The following is an 18,726-nucleotide window of genomic DNA, read 5'->3' on the forward strand; positions in this document are numbered from 1 at the left end:
CAATTTATTGGTATTTTAAATAGGAATTCCATATTTTTATTCTTATCTTTGTTATCATTTAAACGAGTCTCATAGAATGGGATTATCCCGATATGGGTCAATCATATTCACAACCTATCCATTTGTCCATATCCTGATTATCACAGGTGTACACAGTCTAAATTGAATCTGAAATCGCTAGAGGCCAGTGGTCGACAAGTCCTCAATATATATTTCAATCAGTCTCCTTTAATTGAGACCGACAATTGATCGATTTTTCATTGGCACACGGCAGTATTTTGGCCGACGGTGCATCCACATAAGCTTTGCAGAGCGGCCTTGCCGGTCAGCTCACAGAGGCATTCTGTGGATGCAGCGTAAGAACCATGAAAATGGTGGTTTCATACAGCATTCCATGAAACTCAGGTCAATGTGAAATACTAACAGAGATTCGCCCAACTGGCGGATGGCAAATCTCCGTTAGTTCCTAATTTTTGGCCACAGTTGTAGAGAATTCTTGATCAGGCCATCATAACTCTTACGAGTTACGAGTACCAGTATGAGGATGTCGGTTAGACCCACCACCTACTGATATTAGGTTAAGTGGATTGCCTGTCATTCCACACCTATTGAAAGTGGGCTCAGTGGGCTGTCATCCGGGGCTAGGTATATATGTATTTTAGAGGAATTTTTGCATGCTGTGCTTTCGAATAACAGTCTGGTGTAGTCTTCCACCATCGATCGATAAACATTCTGAAATGTGGGGAAGTTGTGAGTTTTTAACTCCATGTATTGTTGCATCATCGATCGAAAAACGTATTCGTTCGGGAAAATGAATCGGTTAACACGCGAATCGGGAAACAAGTCAGATAATAAAGACATGTCAAAGGGTGGGCTTGATGTATTGTTGCATCATCGATCGAAAAACGTATTCGTTCGGGAAAATGAATCGGTTAACACGCGAATCGGGAAACAAGTCAGATAATAGAGACATGTCAAAGGGTGGGCTTGATGTATTGTTGCATCATCGATCGAAAAACGTATCCGTTCGGGAATATGAATCGGTTAACACGCGAATCGGGAAACAAGTCAGATAATAGAGACATGTCAAAGGGTGGGCTTGATGTATTGTTGCATCATCGATCGAAAAACGTATCCGTTCGGGAATATGAATCGGTTAACACGCGAATCGGGAAACAAGTCAGATAATAGAGACATGTCAAAGGGTGGGCTTGATGTATTGTTGCATCATCGATCTAAAAACGTATCCGTTCGGGAATATGAATCGGTTAACACGCGAATCGGGAAACAAGTCAGATAATAGAGACATGTCAAAGGGTGGGCATGATGTATTGTTGCATGATCGATCGAAAAACGTATCCGTTCGGGAATATGAATCGGTTAACACGCGAATCGGGAAACAAGTCAGATAATAGAGACATGTCAAAGGGTGGGCTTGATGTATTGTTGCATCATCGATCGAAAAACGTATCCGTTCGGGAAAATGAATCGGTTAACACGCGAATCGGGAAACAAGTCAGATAATAGAGACATGTCAAAGGGTGGGCATGATGTATTGTTGCATGATCGATCGAAAAACGTATCCGTTCGGGAAAATGAATCGGTTAACACGCGAATCGGGAAACAAGTCAGATAATAGAGACATGTCAAAGGGTGGGCTTGATGTATTGTTGCATCATCGATCGAAAAACGTATCCGTTCGGGAATATGAATCGGTTAACACGCGAATCGGGAAACAAGTCAGATAATAGAGACATGTCAAAGGGTGGGCTTGATGTATTGTTGCATCATCGATCTAAAAACGTATCCGTTCGGGAATATGAATCGGTTAACACGCGAATCGGGAAACAAGTCAGATAATAGAGACATGTCAAAGGGTGGGCTTGATGTATTGTTGCATCATCGATCGAAAAACGTATCCGTTCGGGAAAATGAATCGGTTAACACGCGAATCGGGAAACAAGTCAGATAATAAAGACATGTCAAAGGGTGGGCTTGATGTATTGTTGCATCATCGATCGAAAAACTCATTCGTTCGGGAAAATGAAACGGTTAACACGCGAATCGGGAAACAAGTCAGATAATAAAGACATGTCAAAGGGTGGGCTTGATGTATTGTTGCATCATCGATCGAAAAACTCATTCGTTCGGGAAAATGAAACGGTTAACACGCGAATCGGGAAACAAGTCAGATAATAAAGACATGTCAAAGGGTGGGCTTGATGTATTGTTGCATCATCGATCGAAAAACGTATCCGTTCGGGAAAATGAATCAGTTAACACACGAATCGGGAAACAAGTCAGATAATAAAGACATGTCAAAGGGTGGGCTTGATGTATTGTTGCATCATCGATCGAAAAACTCATTCGTTCGGGAAAATGAAACGGTTAACACGCGAATCGGGAAACAAGTCAGATAATAAAGACATGTCAAAGGGTGGGCTTGATGTATTGTTGCATCATCGATCGAAAAACTCATTCGTTCGGGAAAATGAAACGGTTAACACGCGAATCGGGAAACAAGTCAGATAATAAAGACATGTCAAAGGGTGGGCTTGATGTATTGCTGCATCATCGATCGAAAAACTCATTCGTTCGGGAAAATGAAACGGTTAACACGCGAATCGGGAAACAAGTCAGATAATAAAGACATGTCAAAGGGTGGGCTTGATGTATTGTTGCATCATCGATCGAAAAACGTATCCGTTCGGGAAAATGAATCAGTTAACACACGAATCGGGAAACAAGTCAGATAATAAAGACATGTCAAAGGGTGGGCTTGATGTATTGTTGCATCATCGATCGAAAAACGTATCCGTTCGGGAAAATGAATCGGTTAACACGCGAATCGGGAAACAAGTCAGATAATAAAGACATGTCAAAGGGTGGGCTTGATGTATTGTTGCATCATCGATCGAAAAACGTATTCGTTCGGGAAAATGAATCGGTTAACACGCGAATCGGGAAACAAGTCAGATAATAGAGACATGTCAAAGGGTGGGCTTGATGTATTGTTGCATCATCGATCGAAAAACGTATCCGTTCGGGAATATGAATCGGTTAACACGCGAATCGGGAAACAAGTCAGATAATAGAGACATGTCAAAGGGTGGGCTTGATGTATTGTTGCATCATCGATCGAAAAACGTATTCGTTCGGGAATATGAATCGGTTAACACGCGAATCGGGAAACAAGTCAGATAATAGAGACATGTCAAAGGGTGGGCTTGATGTATTGTTGCATCATCGATCGAAAAACGTATCCGTTCGGGAATATGAATCGGTTAACACGCGAATCGGGAAACAAGTCAGATAATAGAGACATGTCAAAGGGTGGGCTTGATGTATTGTTGCATCATCGATCGAAAAACGTATCCGTTCGGGAAAATGAATCGGTTAACACGCGAATCGGGAAACAAGTCAGATAATAGAGACATGTCAAAGGGTGGGCTTGATGTATTGTTGCATCATCGATCGAAAAACGTATTCGTTCGGGAAAATGAATCGGTTAACACGCGAATCGTTAAACAAGTCAGATAATAGAGACATGTCAAAGGGTGGGCTTGATGTATTGTTGCATCATCGATCGAAAAACGTATCCGTTCGGGAAAATGAAACGGTTAACACGCGAATCGGGAAACAAGTCAGACAATAGAGACATGTCAAAGGGTGGGCTTGATGTATTGATCTCGACAGTTATTCGAAAGCATTGAAGAGAATGGTGTGTTGAGCAGTAACTTTAAGTTAATTCCTTATTTCTTGGTTCTTATATAGGGTCAATTTCTAGAAATTCTTGTATGAGCGTTCAAGAATGATGCATTCATGCAATTATTTCCAAGCAGTAAATCCTAAAGCTGCATCCACGTTATGCCTTTGTGTACCGAGCGGTCTCTATAATCGCCAAACCCATATTTTTCTGCTTGTTAGTATACATTCATTCATTTTTCACTTCACCCGCAAAATCCTTGCAATCCCCTCTCTTTCAATAAAAACAATTTATTGGTATTTTAAATAGGAATTCCATATTTTTATTCTTATCTTTGTTATCATTTAAACGAGTCTCATAGAATGGGATTATCCCGATATGGGTCAATCATATTCACAACCTATCCATTTGTCCATATCCTGATTATCACAGGTGTACACAGTCTAAATTGAATCTGAAATCGCTAGAGGCCAGTGGTCGACAAGTCCTCAATATATATTTCAATCAGTCTCCTTTAATTGAGACCGACAATTGATCGATTTTTCATTGGCACACGGCAGTATTTTGGCCGACGGTGCATCCACATAAGCTTTGCAGAGCGGCCTTGCCGGTCAGCTCACAGAGGCATTCTGTGGATGCAGCGTAAGAACCATGAAAATGGTGGTTTCATACAGCATTCCATGAAACTCAGGTCAATGTGAAATACTAACAGAGATTCGCCCAACTGGCGGATGGCAAATCTCCGTTAGTTCCTAATTTTTGGCCACAGTTGTAGAGAATTCTTGATCAGGCCATCATAACTCTTACGAGTTACGAGTACCAGTATGAGGATGTCGGTTAGACCCACCACCTACTGATATTAGGTTAAGTGGATTGCCTGTCATTCCACACCTATTGAAAGTGGGCTCAGTGGGCTGTCATCCGGGGCTAGGTATATATGTATTTTAGAGGAATTTTTGCATGCTGTGCTTTCGAATAACAGTCTGGTGTAGTCTTCCACCATCGATCGATAAACATTCTGAAATGTGGGGAAGTTGTGAGTTTTTAACTCCATGTATTGTTGCATCATCGATCGAAAAACGTATTCGTTCGGGAAAATGAATCGGTTAACACGCGAATCGGGAAACAAGTCAGATAATAAAGACATGTCAAAGGGTGGGCTTGATGTATTGTTGCATCATCGATCGAAAAACGTATTCGTTCGGGAAAATGAATCGGTTAACACGCGAATCGGGAAACAAGTCAGATAATAGAGACATGTCAAAGGGTGGGCTTGATGTATTGTTGCATCATCGATCGAAAAACGTATCCGTTCGGGAATATGAATCGGTTAACACGCGAATCGGGAAACAAGTCAGATAATAGAGACATGTCAAAGGGTGGGCTTGATGTATTGTTGCATCATCGATCGAAAAACGTATTCGTTCGGGAATATGAATCGGTTAACACGCGAATCGGGAAACAAGTCAGATAATAGAGACATGTCAAAGGGTGGGCTTGATGTATTGTTGCATCATCGATCGAAAAACGTATCCGTTCGGGAATATGAATCGGTTAACACGCGAATCGGGAAACAAGTCAGATAATAGAGACATGTCAAAGGGTGGGCTTGATGTATTGTTGCATCATCGATCGAAAAACGTATCCGTTCGGGAAAATGAATCGGTTAACACGCGAATCGGGAAACAAGTCAGATAATAGAGACATGTCAAAGGGTGGGCTTGATGTATTGTTGCATCATCGATCGAAAAACGTATCCGTTCGGGAAAATGAATCGGTTAACACGCGAATCGGGAAACAAGTCAGATAATAAAGACATGTCAAAGGGTGGGCTTGATGTATTGTTGCATCATCGATCGAAAAACTCATTCGTTCGGGAAAATGAAACGGTTAACACGCGAATCGGGAAACAAGTCAGATAATAAAGACATGTCAAAGGGTGGGCTTGATGTATTGTTGCATCATCGATCGAAAAACTCATTCGTTCGGGAAAATGAAACGGTTAACACGCGAATCGGGAAACAAGTCAGATAATAAAGACATGTCAAAGGGTGGGCTTGATGTATTGTTGCATCATCGATCGAAAAACGTATCCGTTCGGGAAAATGAATCAGTTAACACACGAATCGGGAAACAAGTCAGATAATAAAGACATGTCAAAGGGTGGGCTTGATGTATTGTTGCATCATCGATCGAAAAACTCATTCGTTCGGGAAAATGAAACGGTTAACACGCGAATCGGGAAACAAGTCAGATAATAAAGACATGTCAAAGGGTGGGCTTGATGTATTGTTGCATCATCGATCGAAAAACTCATTCGTTCGGGAAAATGAAACGGTTAACACGCGAATCGGGAAACAAGTCAGATAATAAAGACATGTCAAAGGGTGGGCTTGATGTATTGTTGCATCATCGATCGAAAAACTCATTCGTTCGGGAAAATGAAACGGTTAACACGCGAATCGGGAAACAAGTCAGATAATAAAGACATGTCAAAGGGTGGGCTTGATGTATTGTTGCATCATCGATCGAAAAACGTATTCGTTCGGGAAAATGAATCGGTTAACACGCGAATCGTTAAACAAGTCAGATAATAGAGACATGTCAAAGGGTGGGCTTGATGTATTGTTGCATCATCGATCGAAAAACGTATTCGTTCGGGAAAATGAATCGGTTAACACGCAAATCGGGAAACAAGTCAGTTAATAGAGACATGTCAAAGGGTGGGCTTGATGTATTGTTGCATCATCGATCGAAAAATGTATCCGTTCGGGAATATGAATCGGTTAACACGCGAATCGGGTAACAAGTCAGATAATAGAGACATGTCAAAGGGTGGGCTTGATGTATTGTTGCATCATCGATCGAAAGACGTATTCGTTCGGGAAAATGAATCGGTTAACACGCGAATCGGGAAACAAGTCAGATAATAAAGACATGTCAAAGGGTGGGCTTGTTGTATTGTTGCATCATTGATCGAAAAACGTATCCGTTCGGGAAAATGAATCGGTTAACACGCGAATCGGGAAACAAGTCAGATAATAAAGACATGTCAAAGGGTGGGCTTGATGTATTGTTGCATCATCGATCGAAAAACTCATTCGTTCGGGAAAATGAAACGGTTAACACGCGAATCGGGAAACAAGTCAGATAATAAAGACATGTCAAAGGGTGGGCTTGATGTATTGTTGCATCATCGATCGAAAAACTCATTCGTTCGGGAAAATGAAACGGTTAACACGCGAATCGGGAAACAAGTCAGATAATAAAGACATGTCAAAGGGTGGGCTTGATGTATTGTTGCATCATCGATCGAAAAACGTATCCGTTCGGGAAAATGAATCAGTTAACACACGAATCGGGAAACAAGTCAGATAATAAAGACATGTCAAAGGGTGGGCTTGATGTATTGTTGCATCATCGATCGAAAAACTCATTCGTTCGGGAAAATGAAACGGTTAACACGCGAATCGGGAAACAAGTCAGATAATAAAGACATGTCAAAGGGTGGGCTTGATGTATTGTTGCATCATCGATCGAAAAACTCATTCGTTCGGGAAAATGAAACGGTTAACACGCGAATCGGGAAACAAGTCAGATAATAAAGACATGTCAAAGGGTGGGCTTGATGTATTGTTGCATCATCGATCGAAAAACTCATTCGTTCGGGAAAATGAAACGGTTAACACGCGAATCGGGAAACAAGTCAGATAATAAAGACATGTCAAAGGGTGGGCTTGATGTATTGTTGCATCATCGATCGAAAAACGTATCCGTTCGGGAAAATGAATCAGTTAACACACGAATCGGGAAACAAGTCAGATAATAAAGACATGTCAAAGGGTGGGCTTGATGTATTGTTGCATCATTGATCGAAAAACGTATCCGTTCGGGAAAATGAATCGGTTAACACGCGAATCGGGAAACAAGTCAGATAATAAAGACATGTCAAAGGGTGGGCTTGATGTATTGTTGCATCATCGATCGAAAAACGTATCCGTTCGGGAAAATGAAACGGTTAACACGCGAATCGGGAAACAAGTCAGACAATAGAGACATGTCAAAGGGTGGGCTTGATGTATTGATCTCGACAGTTATTCGAAAGCATTGAAGAGAATGGTGTGTTGAGCAGTAACTTTAAGTTAATTCCTTATTTCTTGGTTCTTATATATGGTCAATTTCTAGAAATTCTTGTATGAGCGTTCAAGAATGATGCATTCATGCAATTATTTCCAAGCAGTAAATCCTAAAGCTGCATCCACGTTATGCCTTTGTGTACCGAGCGGTCTCTATAATCGCCAAACCCATATTTTTCTGCTTGTTAGTATACATTCATTCATTTTTCACTTCACCCGCAAAATCCTTGCACTCCCTTCTCTTTCAATAAAAACAATTTATTGGTATTTTAAATAGGAATTCGATATTTTTATTCTTATCTTTGTTATCATTTAAACGAGTCTCATAGAATGGGATTATCCCGATATGGGTCAATCATATTCACAACCTATCCATTTGTCCATATCCTGATTATCACAGGTGTACACAGTCTAAATTGAATCTGAAATCGCTAGAGGCCAGTGGTCGACAAGTCCTCAATATATATTTCAATCAGTCTCCTTTAATTGAGACCGACAATTGATCGATTTTTCATTGGCACACGGCAGTATTTTGGCCGACGGTGCATCCACATAAGCTTTGCAGAGCGGCCTTGCCGGTCAGCTCACAGAGGCATTCTGTGGATGCAGCGTAAGAACCATGAAAATGGTGGTTTCATACAGCATTCCATGAAACTCAGGTCAATGTGAAATACTAACAGAGATTCGCCCAACTGGCGGATGGCAAATCTCCGTTAGTTCCTAATTTTTGGCCACAGTTGTAGAGAATTCTTGATCAAGCCATCATAACTCTTACGAGTTACGAGTACCAGTATGAGGATGTCGGTTAGACCCACCACCTACTGATATTAGGTTAAGTGGATTGCCTGTCATTCCACACCTATTGAAAGTGGGCTCAGTGGGCTGTCATCCGGGGCTAGGTATATATGTATTTTAGAGGAATTTTTGCATGCTGTGCTTTCGAATAACAGTCTGGTGTAGTCTTCCACCATCGATCGATAAACATTCTGAAATGTGGGGAAGTTGTGAGTTTTTAACTCCATGTATTGTTGCATCATCGATCGAAAAACGTATTCGTTCGGGAAAATGAATCGGTTAACACGCGAATCGGGAAACAAGTCAGATAATAAAGACATGTCAAAGGGTGGGCTTGATGTATTGTTGCATCATCGATCGAAAAACGTATTCGTTCGGGAAAATGAATCGGTTAACACGCGAATCGGGAAACAAGTCAGATAATAAAGACATGTCAAAGGGTGGGCTTGATGTATTGTTGCATCATTGATCGAAAAACGTATCCGTTCGGGAAAATGAATCGGTTAACACGCGAATCGGGAATCAAGTCAGATAATAAAGACATGTCAAAGGGTGGGCTTGATGTATTGTTGCATCATTGATCGAAAAACGTATCCGTTCGGGAAAACGAATCGGTTAACACGGGAATCGGGAAACAAGTCAGATTATAGAGACATGTCAAAGGGTGGGCGTGATGTATTGTTGCATCATTGATCGAAAAACGTATCCGTTCGGGAAAATGAATCGGTTTACACGCGAATCGGGAAACAGGATCAGATAATAGAGACATGTCAAAGGGTGGGCTTGATGTATTGTTGCATCATCGATCGAGAAACGTATCCGTTCGGGAAAATGAATCGGTTAACACGCGAATCGGGAGACAGATCAAATAATAGAGACATGTCAAAGAAAGGGCTTGATGTATTGCTGCATCATCGATCGAAAAACTCATTCGTTCGGGAAAATGAAACGGTTAACACGCGAATCGGGAAACAAGTCAGATAATAAAGACATGTCAAAGGGTGGGCTTGATGTATTGTTGCATCATCGATCGAAAAACTCATTCGTTCGGGAAAATGAAACGGTTAACACGCGAATCGGGAAACAAGTCAGATAATAAAGACATGTCAAAGGGTGGGCTTGATGTATTGTTGCATCATCGATCGAAAAACGTATCCGTTCGGGAAAATGAATCGGTTAACACGCGAAACGGGAAACAAGTCAGATAATAGAGACATGTCAAAGGGTGGGCTTGATGTATTGTTGCATCATCGATCGAAAAACGTATCCGTTCGGGAAAATGAATCGGTTAACACGCGAAACGGGAAACAAGTCAGATAATAGAGACATGTCAAAGGGTGGGCTTGATGTATTGTTGCATCATCGATCGAAAAACGTATCCGTTCGGGAAAATGAATCGGTTAACACGCGAATCGGGAAACAAGTCAGATAATAGAGACATGTCAAAGGGTGGGCTTGATGTATTGTTGCATCATCGATCGAGAAACGTATTCGTTCGGGAAAATGAATCGGTTAACACGCGAATCGGGAAACAGATCAAATAATAGAGACATGTCAAAGAGTGGGCTTGATGTATTGTTAATTTCAGAAAATTCAAAAGAATCCCTGATATAAAAACTGTTATTGCTTCTGTCATGAGAAATGGACAAAATGTCAGCAACAAACTTTGAAAGCTTGGAATTGGGAGAATCAATGCAGGCAACGATAGGTCTAACAGATAATGTGGGCTTGTGGATTTTAGGGTGAGAATATAGTTTTGGTGCCACAGAGTTATATGTGGTCAACCTTCTAGAAAGATTCACATCAATTTTATTTTCTTTTTTTTAATTTTAATATGAAACGATTGATCTTATTCTGAAACTTCTCAGTTGGGTCACTATCCAATTCAACGTATGAATTATGGTCCTCTAGAAGTTCGAGAGATTTTTCAACATAAGTACTCTTAGACATAAGAACACTTAAATTACCTTTGTCTGACCTAGTTAAAACTAGGTCAGGATGTTGGTTCAAAAAGGATTGGGAGGCTTTGACATCTTTTATGAGTATTGGTTTGATGTATGTGTGGTGGTGCAAAAGGAAATTGGTCAGATAATAAAGACATGTCAAAGTGTGGGCATGATGTATTGTTGCATCATCGATCGAAAAACGTATCCGTTCGGGAAAATGAATCGGTTAACACGCGAATCGGGAAACAAGTCAGATAATAAAGACATGTCAAAGGGTGGGCATGATGTATTGTTGCATCATCGATCGAAAAACGTATCCGTTCGGGAAAATGAATCGGTTAACACGCGAATCGGGAAACAAGTCAGATAATAAAGACATGTCAAAGGGTGGGCATGATGTATTGTTGCATCATCGATCGAAAAACGTATCCGTTCGGGAAAATGAATCGGTTAACACGCGAATCGGGAAACAAGTCAGATAATAAAGACATGTCAAAGGGTGGGCATGATGTATTGTTGCATCATCGATCGAAAAACGTATCCGTTCGGGAAAATGAATCGGTTAACACGCAAATCGGGAAACAAGTCAGATAATAGAGACATGTCAAAGGGTGGGCATGATGTATTGTTGCATCATCGATCGAAAAACGTATCCGTTCGGGAAAATGAATCGGTTAACACGCGAATCGGGAAACAAGTCAGATAATAAAGACATGTCAAAGGGTGGGCATGATGTATTGTTGCATCATCGATCGAAAAACGTATCCGTTCGGGAAAATGAATCGGTTAACACGCGAATCGGGAAACAAGTCAGATAATAAAGACATGTCAAAGGGTGGGCTTGATGTATTGTTGCATCATCGATCGAAAAACGTATCCGTTCGGGAAAATGAATCGGTTAACACACGAATCGGGAAACAAGTCAGATAATAAAGACATGTCAAAGGGTGGGCATGATGTATTGTTGCATCATCGATCGAAAAACGTATCCGTTCGGGAAAATGAATCGGTTAACACGCGAATCGGGAAACAAGTCAGATAATAAAGACATGTCAAAGGGTGGGCATGATGTATTGTTGCATCATCGATCGAAAAACGTATCCGTTCGGGAAAATGAATCGGTTAACACGCGAATCGGGAAACAAGTCAGATAATAAAGACATGTCAAAGTGTGGGCATCATGTATTGTTGCATCATCGATCGAAAAACGTATCCGTTCGGGAAAATGAATCGGTTAACACGCGAATCGGGAAACAAGTCAGATAATAAAGACATGTCAAAGGGTGGGCATGATGTATTGTTGCATCATCGATCGAAAAACGTATCCGTTCGGGAAAATGAATCGGTTAACACGCGAATCGGGAAACAAGTCAGATAATAAAGACATGGCAAAGGGTGGGCATGATGTATTGTTGCATCATCGATCGAAAAACGTATCCGTTCGGGAAAATGAATCGGTTAACACGCGAATCGGGAAACAAGTCAGATAATAAAGACATGTCAAAGGGTGGGCTTGATGTATTGTTGCATCATCGATCGAAAAACGTATCCGTTCGGGAAAATGAATCGGTTAACACACGAATCGGGAAACAAGTCAGATAATAAAGACATGTCAAAGGGTGGGCATGATGTATTGTTGCATCATCGATCGAAAAACGTATCCGTTCGGGAAAATGAATCGGTTAACACGCGAATCGGGAAACAAGTCAGATAATAAAGACATGTCAAAGGTAGGGCATGATGTATTGTTGCATCATCGATCGAAAAACGTATCCGTTCGGGAAAATGAATCGGTTAACACGCGAATCGGGAAAAAAGTCAGATAATAAAGACATGTCAAAGGGTGGGCATGATGTATTGTTGCATCATCGATCGAAAAACGTATCCGTTCGGGAAAATGAATCGGTTAACACGCGAATCGGGAAACAAGTCAGATAATAAAGACATGTCAAAGGGTGGGCATGATGTATTGTTGCATCATCGATCGAAAAACGTATCCGTTCGGGAAAATGAATCGGTTAACACGCGAATCGGGAAACAAGTCAGATAATAGAGACATGTCAAAGGGTGGGCATGATGTATTGTTGCATCATCGATCGAAAAACGTATCCGTTCGGGAAAATGAATCGGTTAACACGCGAATCGGGAAACAAGTCAGATAATAAAGACATGTCAAAGGTTGGGCTTGATGTATTGTTGCATCATCGATCGAAAAACGTATTCGTTCGGGAAAATGAATCGGTTAACACGCGAATCGGGAAACAAGTCAGATAATAAAGACATGTCAAAGGGTGGGCATGATGTATTGTTGCATCATCGATCGAAAAACGTATCCGTTCGGGAAAATGAATCGGTTAACACGCGAATCGGGAAACAAGTCAGATAATAAAGACATGTCAAAGGGTGGGCATGATGTATTGTTGCATCATCGATCGAAAAACGTATCCGTTCGGGAAAATGAATCGGTTAACACGCGAATCGGGAAACAAGTCAGATAATAGAGACATGTCAAAGGGTGGGCATGATGTATTGTTGCATCATCGATCGAAAAACGTATCCGTTCGGGAAAATGAATCGGTTAACACGCGAATCGGGAAACAAGTCAGATAATAAAGACATGTCAAAGGTTGGGCTTGATGTATTGTTGCATCATCGATCGAAAAACGTATTCGTTCGGGAAAATGAATCGGTTAACACGCGAATCGGGAAACAAGTCAGATAATAAAGACATGTCAAAGGGTGGGCATGATGTATTGTTGCATCATCGATCGAAAAACGTATCCGTTCGGGAAAATGAATCGGTTAACACGCGAATCGGGAAACAAGTCAGATAATAAAGACATGTCAAAGGGTGGGCATGATGTATTGTTGCATCATCGATCGAAAAACGTATCCGTTCGGGAAAATGAATCGGTTAACACGTGAATCGGGAAACAAGTCAGATAATAAAGACATGTCAAAGGGTGGGCTTGATGTATTGTTGCATCATCGATCGAAAAACGTATCCGTTCGGGAAAATGAATCGGTTAACACGCGAATCGGGAAACAAGTCAGATAATAAAGACATGTCAAAGGTTGGGCTTGATGTATTGTTGCATCATCGATCGAAAAACGTATTCGTTCGGGAAAATGAATCGGTTAACACGCGAATCGGAAAACAAGTCAGATAATAAAGACATGTCAAAGGGTGGGCTTGATGCATTGTTGCATCATCGATCGAAAAACGTATTCTTTCGGGAAAATAACTCGGTTAACACGCGTGTTCGGAAATCGGGACATATAATAGAAACAAGAAAGAGGGTGGGATTGATGTATTTTCACATCAAAGAGCGTATAATAATCCGAAATGTAGGGAAGGTTTGAGTTTCGTACTCCAAATCGTAAAATTCGGGCCGCGTAACTCCGCCTCTGGTATTGCTGATGAGTGTAGCATTAATTGCCAGTGCTGGTCCCAAGCCCGGATGAAGGAGGAGGGGGCAGCTATAAAAAAATATGTATGTATATGAATAAAAAAATAATAATTTTATTCGTAATAATGGATGAATAAAATGATTGTTTTTCAAAATGTGTAGTATTATTCTTTGTTTCAAACATATTCTCTTCAACTGGAACCTTTTCGAAATTACGAAGTTATCAGTAAAAAAGGTTTTTTTTTAACACACCGTCAATATTCAGAATTTGAATTTAAAACGTTGGAGAAATTCAATTTTGTTGGTCGGGAATTCAAAGTTTTGTTGAATAAACCTTTTCAGTTAACTGAAATTTTTTATGGGTTTTAGGGGTTCAAACACCTCCTCTGAAATAAAGTAGGTAAATAATATCAGTTTCAAAGAGTCTCACTTTATAAGTCGAAATCAGAAAAATTTCACTTCATACCCCCTCGATCGAAAAACGTATTCGTTCGGGAAAATGAATCGGTTAACACACGAATCGGGAAACAAGTCAGATAATAAAGACATGTCAAAGGGTGGGCATGATGTATTGTTGCATCATCGATCGAAAAACGTATCCGTTCGGGAAAATGAATCGGTTAACACGCGAATCGGGAAACAAGTCAGATAATAAAGACATGTCAAAGGTAGGGCATGATGTATTGTTGCATCATCGATCGAAAAACGTATCCGTTCGGGAAAATGAATCGGTTAACACGCGAATCGGGAAACAAGTCAGATAATAAAGACATGTCAAAGGGTGGGCATGATGTATTGTTGCATCATCGATCGAAAAACGTATCCGTTCGGGAAAATGAATCGGTTAACACGCGAATCGGGAAACAAGTCAGATAATAAAGACATGTCAAAGGGTGGGCATGATGTATTGTTGCATCATCGATCGAAAAACGTATCCGTTCGGGAAAATGAATCGGTTAACACGCGAATCGGAAAACAAGTCAGATAATAAAGACATGTCAAAGGGTGGGCATGATGTATTGTTGCATCATCGATCGAAAAACGTATCCGTTCGGGAAAATGAATCGGTTAACACGCGAATCGGGAAACAAGTCAGATAATAGAGACATGTCAAAGGGTGGGCATGATGTATTGTTGCATCATCGATCGAAAAACGTATCCGTTCGGGAAAATGAATCGGTTAACACGCGAATCGGGAAACAAGTCAGATAATAAAGACATGTCAAAGGTTGGGCTTGATGTATTGTTGCATCATCGATCGAAAAACGTATTCGTTCGGGAAAATGAATCGGTTAACACGCGAATCGGGAAACAAGTCAGATAATAAAGACATGTCAAAGGGTGGGCATGATGTATTGTTGCATCATCGATCGAAAAACGTATCCGTTCGGGAAAATGAATCGGTTAACACGCGAATCGGGAAACAAGTCAGATAATAAAGACATGTCAAAGGGTGGGCATGATGTATTGTTGCATCATCGATCGAAAAACGTATCCGTTCGGGAAAATGAATCGGTTAACACGCGAATCGGGAAACAAGTCAGATAATAAAGACATGTCAAAGGGTGGGCTTGATGTATTGTTGCATCATCGATCGAAAAACGTATCCGTTCGGGAAAATGAATCGGTTAACACGCGAATCGGGAAACAAGTCAGATAATAAAGACATGTCAAAGGTTGGGCTTGATGTATTGTTGCATCATCGATCGAAAAACGTATTCGTTCGGGAAAATGAATCGGTTAACACGCGAATCGGAAAACAAGTCAGATAATAAAGACATGTCAAAGGGTGGGCATGATGTATTGTTGCATCATCGATCGAAAAACGTATCCGTTCGGGAAAATGAATCGGTTAACACGCGAATCGGGAAACAAGTCAGATAATAAAGACATGTCAAAGGGTGGGCTTGATGCATTGTTGCATCATCGATCGAAAAACGTATTCTTTCGGGAAAATAACTCGGTTAACACGCGTGTTCGGAAATCGGGACATATAATAGAAACAAGAAAGAGGGTGGGATTGATGTATTTTCACATCAAAGAGCGTATAATAATCCGAAATGTAGGGAAGGTTTGAGTTTCGTACTCCAAATCGTAAAATTCGGGCCGCGTAACTCCGCCTCTGGTATTGCTGATGAGTGTAGCATTAATTGCCAGTGCTGGTCCCAAGCCCGGATGAAGGAGGAGGGGGCAGCTATAAAAAAATATGTATGTATATGAATAAAAAAATAATAATTTTATTCGTAATAATGGATGAATAAAATGATTGTTTTTCAAAATGTGTAGTATTATTCTTTGTTTCAAACATATTCTCTTCAACTGGAACCTTTTCGAAATTACGAAGTTATCAGTAAAAAAGGTTTTTTTTTAACACACCGTCAATATTCAGAATTTGAATTTAAAACGTTGGAGAAATTCAATTTTGTTGGTCGGGAATTCAAAGTTTTGTTGAATAAACCTTTTCAGTTAACTGAAATTTTTTATGGGTTTTAGGGGTTCAAACACCTCCTCTGAAATAAAGTAGGTAAATAATATCAGTTTCAAAGAGTCTCACTTTATAAGTCGAAATCAGAAAAATTTCACTTCATACCCCCTCGATCGAAAAACGTATTCGTTCGGGAAAATGAATCGGTTAACACATGAATCGGGAAACAAGTCAGATAATAAAGACATGTCAAAGGGTGGGCTTGATGTATTGTTGCATCATCGATCGAAAAACTCATTCGTTCGGGAAAATGAATCGGTTAACACGCGAATCGGGAAACAAGTCAGATAATAGAGACATGTCAAAGGGTGGGCATGATGTATTGTTGCATCATCGATCGAAAAACGTATTCTTTCGGGAAAATGAATCGGTTAACACGCGAATCGGGAAACAAGTCAGATAATAAAGACATGTCAAAGGGTGGGCATGATGTATTGTTGCATCATCGATCGAAAAACGTATCCGTTCGGGAAAATGAATCGGTTAACACGCGAATCGGGAAACAAGTCAGATAATAGAGACATGTCAAAGGGTGGGCATGATGTATTGTTGCATCATCGATCGAAAAACGTATTCTTTCGGGAAAATAACTCGGTTAACACGCGTGTTCGGAAATCGGGACATATAATAGAAACTAGAAAGAGGGTGGGATTGATGTATTTTCGCATCAAAGAGCGTATAATAATCCGAAATGTAGGGAAGGTTTGAGTTTCGTACTCCAAATCGTAAAATTCGGGCCGCGTAACTCCGCCTCTGGTATTGCTGATGAGTGTAGCATTAATTGCCAGTGCCGGTCCCAAGCCCGGATGAAGGAGGAGGGGGCAGCTATAAAAAATATATATATGTATATGAATAAAAAAATAATAATTTGATTCGTAATAATGAATGAGAAATGATTGTTTTTCAAAATGTGTAGTATTATTCTTTGTTTCAAACATATTCTCTTCAACTGGAACCTTTTCGAAATTACGAAGTTATCAGTAAAAAAGGTTTTTTTTTAACACACCGTCAATATTCAGAATTTGAATTTAAAACGTTGGAGTAATTTAATTTTGGAAACCGAATGGCTCTCAAAACGTTGGTCGTTTTGTTGAATCAACCTTTTCAGTTAACTGAAATTTTTTATGGGTTTTAGGGGTTCAAACCCCTCCTCTTAAATGAAATAGGTAAATGATATCTGTTTCAAAGATCACTTTATAAGTCGAAATCAGAAAAATTTCATTTCATACCCCCTCCGAAACTGAACCCTGGCTACGATATTTGCCATATTGTAAATGCTACTCATCTCAAAACAAAAGCAGTGGAAATTCAAGCTACGCAGGTATAAATATTTCCGATATGGAACATTGGATAATTTCTTATATCGATATTGTCTGGCAATGCGTGACCATAGCATGAAAAAATCTTTTGGCGATGAAAATTCCCAGAATGATGAGAAAATTGAAAATCAATAGACAAGAGGAATCAGAACTTTCACCATTCTTGGTGTCCACAGCGAACCATTAGTCATATTTGATTGGAAGAACCGTATCTGTCCTACAATGGGCATCACAAAAACGAATAGATAAAATTTGAGTTCATTTTAAATTATCTATTTCAATAGAGTCTTGTCAAACGGTTAATAATGATATGGTTTTTAAATTATCATTCGCTCTTGGGAGAGTTTCATTTCGTGAAAGGAAAAAGATTATTTCTGCAAGTTCGAAGTTTCTTCGAAGGGGGTCACAATGGCGACTTCCGGTTTGAGATCCACAATCACAGTCCTTGCCGAGAAACAACGGTCTAATCTAAAAGACGTTTCTCGAATTCAATCGGTCGTAAATTAACTACCTATCGATTTCGAGTGGTGCTTCCCTTGATTGAGTCCAAGGGTCCTTTTTCTCCCTATTAGTCATTTGATTTTTGGGGGTTCATCTGAAGAGAAAGAGAGAGAGAGATAGTGAAGGCATTTCGAGGGGAATATACTGAATGAATATGGCGACTATCAGATGAAATTTGTAGCAAAAATGTCATCACCCACGAGATTTTGTTTCTTCAGGGGGGGCATAGTTCATTATGAGACTTAAAATGTCTATATCTTTTTATCAGGGCCGAATTGAAAAAATGGAATAGCTTTCGTTGGATGTGAATCTATGAGTAGTGCTGGGCAAAATTCATTGTCCACTGAGGGGATCTCCAGAACTACACGAGCTAGAAGAAAAGGGATGATATATTTCCTAGCTCTTCTTCAGAGGAACAAAGAATGGTG

General features: G+C 40.2%; 1 protein-coding gene across 1 annotated transcript in view; it reads right to left on the reverse strand.

Annotated features, from left to right (window-relative positions):
- The window catches only part of LOC123322661 (transcriptional regulator ERG homolog), a 92,114-nt gene that overhangs the window by 50,588 nt on the left and 22,800 nt on the right, over nucleotides 1–18,726 (reverse strand). The window lies entirely within an intron of this gene.

This window comes from Coccinella septempunctata, chromosome 1, assembly GCF_907165205.1.
Source record: "Coccinella septempunctata chromosome 1, icCocSept1.1, whole genome shotgun sequence".
Lineage (NCBI taxonomy): Eukaryota > Metazoa > Arthropoda > Insecta > Coleoptera > Coccinellidae > Coccinella > Coccinella septempunctata.